At 37.8% G+C, this 11,291-nt stretch overlaps 1 protein-coding gene across 1 annotated transcript in view; it reads left to right on the top strand.

Annotated features, from left to right (window-relative positions):
* Positions 1-6,812: 6,812 nt before the first annotated feature.
* Positions 6,813-11,291, top strand: part of hao2 (hydroxyacid oxidase 2 (long chain)) — a 33,594-nt gene continuing 29,115 nt past the window's right edge. The window contains exon 1 of the mRNA XM_015395049.1: positions 6,813-6,834. The gene's annotated coding sequence lies outside the window, so the exon portion shown is untranslated. The remainder of the gene's footprint in view (positions 6,835-11,291) is intronic.

Here is an 11,291-nt window from a genome sequence, read left to right on the forward strand (position 1 = left end):
GATGGATGGATGGATGGATGGATGGATGGATGGATGGATGGATGGATGGATGGATGGATGGATGGATGGATGGATGGATGGATGCTATGCATTGTGAATTGCATTCCAATTGCTCTAAAAACTCAACTGATAACATCCCAAATTCTTCAAGATAAATAAACACAAAATCCATGCTAAACTTTTTACTATATTTGTCCATCTTCTTTGTACATAGTAGTTTAGTTTAGGTGAGTTTCACTAGTTTTTACGCAAGGGTTTCTAACTGAAATATGTTTGACTTGGAGCTAGGAGCTCTTGCTAGGACAGCAAGAGAGGAAAAACATAACAGAATATTATGGAGTAATTAATAAAACAAGGTTTATTCAGGTTGAAAAAAAATTAAATAATTGAAACAAATAGAAGCAGGCAGTTAGCCAGATATTGTACTGTGCAATGAATGTGACTATAAAAAAAACAACACTTCCAGACTTGTTAAAAAACACTCAGAAAATATGTGTTCCTTTATATTTTTAAAACACAAATTACAAAGATTAGAACAACTAAAATAAATTCTTCATCAGATCAAGAACCTGTACAATGAAAAAAATTGTGTAAACTCTTACTGGACCTTTTGAGAACAGTTATGATTAAAAGATTAAAACATATAATCTTATCCAACCACCTTTTCTTAGCTGCACATACGCTGCTGATCCAGAATGTCACACCATAGAAGATGGCTGATGCCACCTTAGGGTCTAACAAAAAGTCTATTGAGAATAATGGAATTGTGTAGGTCAATGTATACTTGTGTGTTAGAATAGCGTACTGAAATTCCAGACCTTTACTCGCTTGAGAATCTGAAGCAAAACTTTATAATACATTTTTAAAATATGTCCTTTTTTAAGGGAAATAGTGAAAACCATAAGTATGTAATTTTCCTTACACTACCTTGTCTTGGTGAATCATATCCATATAAAAAATAAAACTAGGTGAGTCACTGTAAAGTATCATAATGTGAAGAAAGTTCACAGTGCATCAATGATTTGGAAGAACTGTAGGTGTCAGAAAAGCAACAATAAGTTTTTTTTGTGAAATACATAAAGGAATGTTTGCTGACAAAGACTGTCTTTGAAAAAATATCGTCTTTCCATCCCTTCTATGTCTGATGATGGAATCAGGTCTCCAATGACCAGTAAAGAATTTTATAATAAGTTCAATAGGATTTTTGTAGCCCTTGACAGTTTACCACAGCATCAGATCTTCTCACATCCACATGAACATCCAAAGACTTTCAGCAGGTCCACATATTGTTTGATTGAAAATAAAAAGAGATGAAAAGGGGATGTGTCAAGAGGTTGAGAACATGAGTGCATCCCCTCTTGGAGGAAATTCAAGAGACGTCCTATCAAAGCCTCTTTCCTTCCGTCTATAAATACCAGCTCGGTGAATAATATCGCTCCCCTCCTGTGGGCATCAAGTCATATTCTAGATCTGTTTAACACATGAGAGGCTCTGAAGATAACTCTGCGGCCTATACTGTACATTGAGTTTCATACAACTGCAGTGTATTAATTCAATATGCTGCCGTGACAGATAAAATACATGTCTATCAAAGGTTGACAACTTAATCCATTTTAATTTACTGCATTTAAGATGTTTTAACATCTTCTATCCTCTTTTATGTGCTGAGAAAAAGTGTTGGAAACAGCTTACCATATATTATAACAGGTTTTAGAGTTTATAGTATGGAGATGATTATGGTATGGGGTGATAAAAGAGGCATTACTATAAAATAGACCATCTCCCTAATGCAATAGGCTGCACCGGTACAGCATGCTGAGTCAATTGCTACTTAAATGGAATAAGTGGACTGAGATGTTAAGAATTCAAGTGATGAGGTTATTTTTTTTTACTTATTGAATTTTTCATGTTGGTTTTGCTTAAAATCCTCCTGCAAACAGCAACTATGGATTTGAAGGAGAATTGTACATGGTTTGTTGACTCAAATATATCAGCCGTACTTCCATGTCAGCTGGAGAAACTCATGAGGAAACCAAGGAGTAGAGGTGATATGTAATATAGATGTATAAGACAATTTTGTTTGAAAGACATTATAAATTGTAGAGGAGAGACAACCACATCATATCAGAATAAAACATACAATATAACCCTACTGGTGAAATACGTTAGTGATAACAACAACTATTTATATGTGCTATATACCTTCTCATGCTTTATAGCTCTAGTTCAAAGGGATAACTTAATTTGGAAATGTTGAACCCTTATATTGTTTTTTTTGTTGCTAAAGGCATTCTGTAGCAACATCCAGAGTGATGGTCCACATCTCTGATAATGGGTCTCCTTATCTGCTTTTTGCTGAAAAGTGATTTCTGCTCCATGGTAATAACTCCTTCTGCATTTGTTATTCTGTGCAGATTCTTTTCATTTACCACTGTGAGGTACCCAATCCACAATAATATTAAAAACAAGAACACTTTTAAACTGACTATGACACTTTGCATTTCATTGTGATTAAGGATGTAATAAAGGATAACTGTGACTTAACATATTTCTGTGTTAAAATGTAAAAGTCCAAAGTCTCCCGGAAGTGATGCTGAAAAGAGAATTGAGGGATCATTCATTGTATGCAGGTCGATTATAAACAGTTCAGGTTGTGCAAAAACAGCATTAATATGGTAAAACAATTTAACAATGCTTTGTTGCAAGGATACCGAGACACATGACATCAGTTTGCTCTACTTTTCTGGAGTGAAGATGATAAATGCTGCCTTGAACAGAGCTGTAAAACTGATGGACAGTTGGACTGGTCCATCTGAGCACAGGCTGTTAAGATCTGTGGGTTTTTTCGGCAACGGGCCAAAGATGAGTGCAGAAGTTATATCAGAGGGCCTGATATTATACAGACGGAGGACTTGAAAAGCTTTTATGCATCTCATGTGAAAAGCTCACCATAGAAAGGACTTTGGCCAGAAAGTTACCTTAGATATTGTTGTTGTAGTTAATAAAAAAATCAGAAAGAAGTATCAAAATAAGAGATTAGTTTTAAAGGCCAGTCATGTTCTTTTTTTATTCCTGGAAAACATTAAGATATGATTTAAATATTAAAAACTGTACTCTAACACATCTTTATTACCTTTATCAGTTTCTTTGAACAGTCCCTCTTATATTTTATTATTGATTTAAATGAATAAAAACTCGTTATAAGATTGAAATATAAATATATATCAGATATTTCCATAAAATACAAAGTTCTTCTCAGCTTCACCTCTTTGTTTTTTATTGCAGTGTCACACTGTCAGCTATGCTAGTTACTCAAACACATACAGAGCTGTGCCATAAAACTGCTCTTCTATCTAATGATGTTTTTCTTCTGACTCTGTCTTGTTTTCTTCCAATTATGAGTGAACTGTATCTATGGAAAAATCTGATTCCTAGCTTTCCTCAGCCACTGTAAGGCAAGTCAAGGCAAGTTTATATATAGCACAATTCAGTACATGGACAATTCAGTGCTTTACATGAATTAGATACTAAAATAGAAGAGAAGTGAAAGCAGCATAAAAGCAAAAAACATTTGTAAAACAAATAAAACAATTGGACCTTTAATAAAGGAAACTAAAAGCAAATGGCTTTTATTTTGCCATTTGCTGTTAATACCAAGGGTGGGAGACATGTCTCTCTGAAGTCTTGGCCAGGTTTTATCTTCTAAAAGTGATGCTCATGTTGTCAAACGGCTTTTGAGATCTGGACTGGATTGTATATGTTGCTCCAAACGTCTCACAGCGGGGGCTGCCAGTCCGGTTATTATACATAGAAGAAGCACCTTGTTTCTCAGTTCCATTGGCTATGTGTTGTTCTGACGGCTTGCTGTCTAAAACCACTGGTGGAGCTATCTCTGTGTTTTGAGACACCGGCAGGTTCGGCACCAGCAGCGTCGTATCATTTCCATGACCCGCATTAACGTCCACATTGAGTCGGTTAATCTACATTTTTAAGACAGCCATCCTCTGTAGAAGCTTGTCCAAGTCCTGTGGGGTGAAGAGATGCATTTCATGCTGATGTGTCCTCGAGAAATGTTTAAAAAGTTATCCAATTAGAGAATCCTTAAATTAAAAATAGCTTTTGTCACTTTGGCTAAGAGATAAGAAGATAAAAAATAAGAAAAAAGAACGCAAGCCAGGAGCACGGAAGAGATGCTTCTTAGCAGGCAGAGAGGCAGAAGGTTCTTTTACTGTATTTTACATGCAAGGGTTCATTTATAACATTATAACAAAATTACAAAATAAAAGTCTGGATTAGCTTTTCTGAGAATATTTCAACCATATACGTTAACAGCTGCTCATTTCAGCTGTGTGACATTTATTTTAACTATATTATATGTTATTTCGCATACATATATATGAATTTGTTATTTAAAAAAAGATGCCACAAGGACTTTAGTGAGACTGATATAGACTTTCTCAAGAATTTGAGAGCTCAACCTAAAACCAATGAGTTTCTTGGTCAAAATACATCTGATCCTATACCATCATTAGATCTAACAGATAACCAGGTTATCCTGATCCACCTCTATAGTTATGCTATTATAGGCTTCAGCTGCTGGAGGACATACGGACTACTTTTCATCATTCTGATTCATTATTTTGTGGTCTTCCATTCTGAAGTATTTCTTAGTTCGACCCATAACTTTTATGCCCTCTCCGCTTTTTCTCATCATAGTAGCTTTTTTTGGTCTTGTTCTGATTAGTTGTGAAATAATCCTGGAATATCATCAAATATTATCTGGGCTGACTGATTGTGCTTTGTTTTATCCCTTTAGGTTTAAAAAAAATGGCTCAGATGGCCCCAGGATTCAGGCAAGTCAGACAGTGGGAAGTTTCAAAATGTTTAACAATAAAAATCAACAAACAGAACAGAACAGAAACGGACTGCTGTGTATCAGCGGACCTGCAGCGACTACAGGGGGAAAACATTGCATCACCCATCACTGGCACTCCGGTTGTGGGAGAAACACAGGTAAGTGACCACAATAATCTGACAGAAGATGATTGTAAGTCACTTACCTGGCTCAACAGTTTAGTCAATACTCTCAGGAAGGCAGGATCAGCCGATGCACTGCCAGTGAGATGCGGAAATGCTAAGCCATTCAAAGTGTCCCAGATGCAGCAACCCCAGAGAGCAGACAGGAGACAGATCCAGGTTGGAGAAACCGTTCAAAACAGGATCGTTCTGAAATCCAGGTGTCCGTAGACCTAACCAGGGGTTCAGAGTTCCAATGAGTCTAGCAGCGAGCTCAGACTGACATGCTCAGATGGAGACAGGCAGGCTCAGTGGTTGAGAGGGACTGAGACAAGACATGGTGCCAGGATAACTGCAGAACTTTAACTGGTACTCCTCCTAGGAGTGAGGATCATAGGAGTTAAAACTGGCTTTCCCCTCAATCCGAGGGCTCCGTGGAGAAGAGCCAGGACACAATCAGGAGACACATGACGAACACTAACACCCTCTGCACACACAGGCCCTCAAGAATCAGGACATGAACCAACTTAACTAAACTCAAAAACAGACAAACAAACAAACATTACAAACATGAACAACTAACACTATTCGTATTATACTACGAATAACGATCTAGCCCAAAAAGCTGGACTGAACCATATAAAAAGCAACGGGAGCAGGTGGATAAGATCAATGATAATTAGAGAGTGGGGAGGGTATGGCAGGTGAATGAAGTGGGTAATTAGATCAGCTACTGGGGCTGCAAGCCTGACATGCTCCTTTCTTCTTCAACTCCTACTTAGCCTCGGCAGATGGCCGCTCACACTACACCTAGTTCTGCTGGAGGTTTCTACATGTTAAAAGGGAGTTTTTCCTCTCCACTGCACACATGATTGGTGCAAAGGATTGTTGTAGAATCAATGGCACAATACAAATTAATTTCTACTGTAGCCACATGCTCAACCAATGAGGTTGAATTCTGCAAAGTCAATGCGTGGATACAATCAGCTGCTTTTCCTTAGGTAAAAAAAACTTTAAACCAATCTTTCTATATGATTTCATTAAATTGTCTGTATGAAGTGCCTTGAGATGAGATGTTGTAAATTGCTGTATCTAAATAAAGGGAATTGAATGTGGGATTTACGTTAGCCCATATTTCAGGTCACTTTACAATCTGCTTTCTTGTATACAGTATGTTGTTTAAATACCAATGGTTGGAGAATACAAAATATGAGATTTTTCTTTTGGTTGTTTTCTTTTCTTTTTTTTTTTTTTTACCAGAAGGCTTCAACAGCTTGCTGGGGCTTACTTTAGAGTGTCTTTTGGGATAAAACTGACCTAAAGAATTGCTTTCAACACATCAACTGTTCTTTGAGCTGCATTAACAAGAAAACTTTTTTTTTCCTCCTCTAGTTATTTTTTTTTTTTGAGGAAATGAGGTGAAGTGAGGAGAAGGGAGAGGCGGGGGATCGGAGCATTCCCTCCTTCCATCAGTGATACAGAGAGGAGAAGTTTTGCCAGCGAGCAAGGCTTTGAAACTGTAACGCAAGAATGGCAGATCACAGAGGCCAAAGAAAAATGATATTCTCCTCGTTATGACTCCCCCAACCAGGGACTTTGTTGTGGGGGCTTCTGCTTTTAAATGGAAACAGGTTCTGTAATTCTGTGGCATCCCACATGCACACATGTTTGAACATGGCTGGATGCACTGTGCATAAGAGCAGACTCCATCATTTCTCTTTGCTCTAAAGTATAGTGACAGGATATTAAACCTTATCCCATGTGTCTACCTGCATGAAGGTGGTCCTTACCTGACTGTGAATTACACAATGTCTCCAGGTAGGGATCTTCTACAGCTCTTGAATGTTAGGTACTATAGCAGAAATATAGCTTCTCCTAAGAGTAGGGTATATATGGTTTGTGTCTTAGGTCTATCTATGTTTTCAAAAGTAATGTTTTCACAAGCCTATTTTAAAAAACACTGTGGGTACCACTGGTTTAAAAAGATATGAAATGTCATAAGTGATAAATGGCTGCAGCGGCAACCATGTTGGACACTAAATACCTTGGGCTCTCACAGTAGGGATTCCGCCTGTAGGAATCTAACATCCTTCTTAGGAGAATAAATCTGTCATCACTGTCCCGATCTTTCTTATTGTACCTTCCTAAAAAAGAATTTATAGCAGTGAATTTTAAGCTGCCATTGCGTTGATTGCTCTGTGCACTTTTATTGAATTTAGGAGACAGGAAACCATGCAGAACAGGAGTGAAACTGTGTTCATGCTTTGCCCTAAATCATCCAAATCTTCCTGTTTTTACCAAAGGGCTTCATTTTACATGTCTAACTGGAAATAGGTTCCTCTAGTTGCACCGGCTCAATCCTTTTCGAATTTTCACCATCAGAGCTGATGAGTCCTATCGTGTTTTCATGGTGCTTAGGCCAACTTTAACAGCTCAGACTGAAACATCTTGGTCTGAATGTTTTTCATTAGAAAGAAAATTTGGAAATCGCATTACTGAATTTATTCTGATCTCATCAGTGTGAGACACACATACTTTGGAGCTGCACAGCTTTATCTTTATACAAAAGCGGCAATAAAAAAAAGCCAAGAAGACTTGATGTAATGAAACAGCCAGGCAGCATTTGTAAAAAGCTGTATTGAAGCTCTTTGTTTTTGGATCAAACAACTGCTTCAAATGAAGGCTTCTTGATTTTCTGCACAAATGGCGCAGAGCGTAAATGCTAAAAGTTAGAAATGAGATGTATTACTTTATTTTCCGAAAACTCAAAATGCACGACCCTCCATGTTTTGAATTTGCCATTTGATACGCCTTGTTTTTGCATATTTCCCAGTCTGTACTTTCGTGCTAAAAATGTGCTGCATTAATGCGGCGCCCCGTTTGATTTGGTAAATATGTTTTTTTGCCGCATAGGTTTTAGATTTCAGGTGAGAAGCAAACCAGCGTGCCTCAGACTTCATGCCAATGCTTTCGTGGGAAGCTGGGCGAAGATTAGAACGTGTGAGTGGGTGTCTTTGAGGAATTAAATGAATGGGAGGAGTTGACAACTTTGAGTGGAGGCTGGAGGGCAGTTTCATAGATCTCATATTTGCTGTTTCATACACATACCAAAAACATATTGTATGTATGCACATGCCTCCTCTTCCAAAGCCAGCTGGGAAAGCCACAGTTTTTCCGGTTTTTGGGAAAAGGGGGAGTTTAGCCTTCAGTCTAAATCAATAACAAATCCTCTCACCGCCAAATTCTCCAATCAAAACACCAGATTTAAACAAAAACCTGAGTGGTAGATGAATGGTGTCAAGTTAATGCATAGAAAATGTTTTGTTTACCCTATTAAAGACTGATAATAGTTTCGACACATTTACCTTTTCTATGTGAGAGCAGAGAGCAAAGAAAATGTGGAAGGATAGCCTCTGGGTTTAAAGATTGACTGAAATGTTAAAAGGTATTTGACTTCTTTAAATGTTTGTTTCTCCAGGTAAAGAAACCAGTATGAAACGTGTTTTTATGGGATTTTCATATTTTTTTCAAATCTGTGATTTATGTGGAATATTACTCTTTAATTATTACAGAAGACTTTAACATTGACAATAGTGAAGAGAGAAGTACAACAGAACTCTGTGATTTAATTTTACAAATTTTGGTTTGACTCAACATGTTAAACATAGAACACACAAACAATGAATTATTTTGGACTTTATCATCACTAAAAGTCTTAATATTTCCAAAGTGTTTGTAACTGATGTTGCCCTGTCTGAGCATTTCTCTATTTGTGAAAGCAGGATTTCTAATAACCGGCAAAAAAGACATTACAGGCTTTAAAGAGCCTTTTGCAACTTAGAGTTTCACTTTTATCACAGTTTGCTATCTGAGGAATTGTTTTTGGATCAAAAGTTTTGATATCTAGTATTAACTTTTAGGGCTTTTTGGCTTGTTTTTGAGAGAACATTTTACTTCTGTATGTAAAATGAATACTGAAAATTACATAACATCAGGGAGTATGTTTAGCTTAGCTTTATATCAGTAAACAATGGAGAAGAAATCTAATTCAGACAACGAAAAGGCTTTAAATGTGTAAAACTACACATATGATGGACCTCAGCCCTATAATTGTGAGTCTGTTGCCAAAGAGAGAGACCAGAGGAAGAATTTCTTAACACTTCTTAAAGTCATGTTGGTGTCTCGGCTTGTCCTAAGAGGCTATTTCACCTTGATAGTTTAGTGCAGCAGCATCCTGCTGTTTTTCCGAACCACAAACGTCATTGTAGAAGACTTTACATGTGATCTGTTTTTAGAGCTTTAAAACAGATCACAGTGGGAAGCCTCGTGTGGTAAGCAGTGAGACACATGATGTACCAGTAGGGCAATGATTGCTGGTTTTTCTGCACCACCAGAAAGAATAGATCTAAAACTACAAGAATAGAAATACAACTGAAAAAAAAGAGAGTATTTCTTCTCTGAAATCATCACACCACAAATCCTCCTGTGAATGTAGCTTCTGGACTTTATTCTATCAGAGTGTGCATTGAATTTACTAACTTCTTCTCATTAAATGTGCTGTGTGAGCAGGTAGATTGCATCAGAGCATCGTGCTGCACAGTGTGAGAACATTCATTGTGAACTATAAAACACTAAATAGCTTGTGCACATTTTCGATGCAAAATCAAACTTGTAAACATATTTGTGCCTTTAATGCAATGACTGTAGGATGCAGTTGTGAAACAGAAAAGAAAATATTAGCTAAATACCACATAATGTGGCGATAGCCTGCTTTTTCCACTTTGTATTTCCTCTGAGCTCTTGCATCACTGAGGAGTTGTTTGTCTTTGAGTGCTGCAGAGTAAAACTTTGAGCAAGATAGATCATAATTGAGGCTGACAATGAGCTCAGCTTTAATTAATTCAGTGGAACATTTGTTCCGCACATCAGTCCATTTTTTCTTCATTAAGGAGAAAATTCTCCCCACAAAACCAGTGGAAGATGGGATGCTGAGGACAAAGGACTCAGCAGCTCCACCTCTTTGCTGTTCCTTTGGACTGCCAGGATTCCTTTTTCTGCTGCGTCAGCTTTTTAATTACTCTGTTCGTCCCCCATACTGCTCTGTTGTCTCCCGCTATCTTCTCCGTGAGCAACACTTGGCTCAACCAATGGGATGAGGGTATTCTAAAAACATTACATATATGTTGTCAGATCATTGGTCACAACGCAGGACAGGGCCCAGGAACAGGTTTACCATAAGTTTTGTATGTAATCTGCCCTTGTTCTTCATTTTCCATTAGCTTTTACTGACAATTTTTTTTTACTCTCACAGTAATACGGGACAAAATGTGTTCCTTTTCCACTAAATATGGGACAGGTACTTCTATCTCTAAATACGGCATGATTCCGTTTTTCAAGGGATGGTTGGCGACCCTATCCCAAGGCCAGATTCACAATAGTGTGGCGATGTGGCCTCTTTGGATTCAAAGACTCCTGTGTATGCGGCCAACATATGCAGCCCTCTCTATATCCTTCGTATTCTAGGGTATCCCTTGATTCATTGTGAGTCAAAGCAAGCTGGCTGCTCCGTGCTCAGAGGAAAAAGGGAAACAGCGATGAACAGTGGGGAATATTGTAAGTGAAGTTTAATATAATACGAGTGTGTGAATAGTTTTGTCTTAGATTGATCATTTAAATGGTGGTGAGACAGATATGTAATTTTTGGTTTATTGAAAGGTTTTATCTGGCACTGTGCGAATTGGTTTGGCTGACATTTAAGCTCAGATTCCATTATCTGTGCAGTGTGGGGATTATAAATGTGATATCTGTGATGAGGGTACTGCTGCTGAAGCTCCTCAGAAATTTAATTATTACACAGGACAGGAAGAGTCAGGAAAAGTTCAGCATCCATCTTTACTGTACCTGCTTTGTGAGTCAACTGTCACGGTTGCTAGGTGACAGAGCGTACGATGAGTGAGGAGTGTCAGCTGGGGAAGGCTGGACCTACTTGAATCTATAGCTAAACTCTTCCAGACTTCTTATTTTTTTAAGCATTGGAAGGACCCAGTCGAGGCAGACTGGGTCCTTTTGAGGACGCAGCCACTAAAATCGAAATTGACGCTTCTTTGATCAAGGGCAGATTTCCTCTCAGATGATTGTTTAACTTCAATGAAATATCTGCTGCAGATCCTCCAGGATTGGCTGCCTCTCTAATTAATATCAACCTCTTTCCATATTTTGGAGGATGGAATAAACAGAAGTGCATAAGATGTTTAAAGCTTTGGAGATTTTTTTTT

The sequence above is a fragment of the Cyprinodon variegatus genome, unplaced genomic scaffold, assembly GCF_000732505.1.
Source record: "Cyprinodon variegatus isolate N-32 unplaced genomic scaffold, C_variegatus-1.0 Scaffold722, whole genome shotgun sequence".
NCBI classification, from domain to species: domain Eukaryota; kingdom Metazoa; phylum Chordata; class Actinopteri; order Cyprinodontiformes; family Cyprinodontidae; genus Cyprinodon; species Cyprinodon variegatus.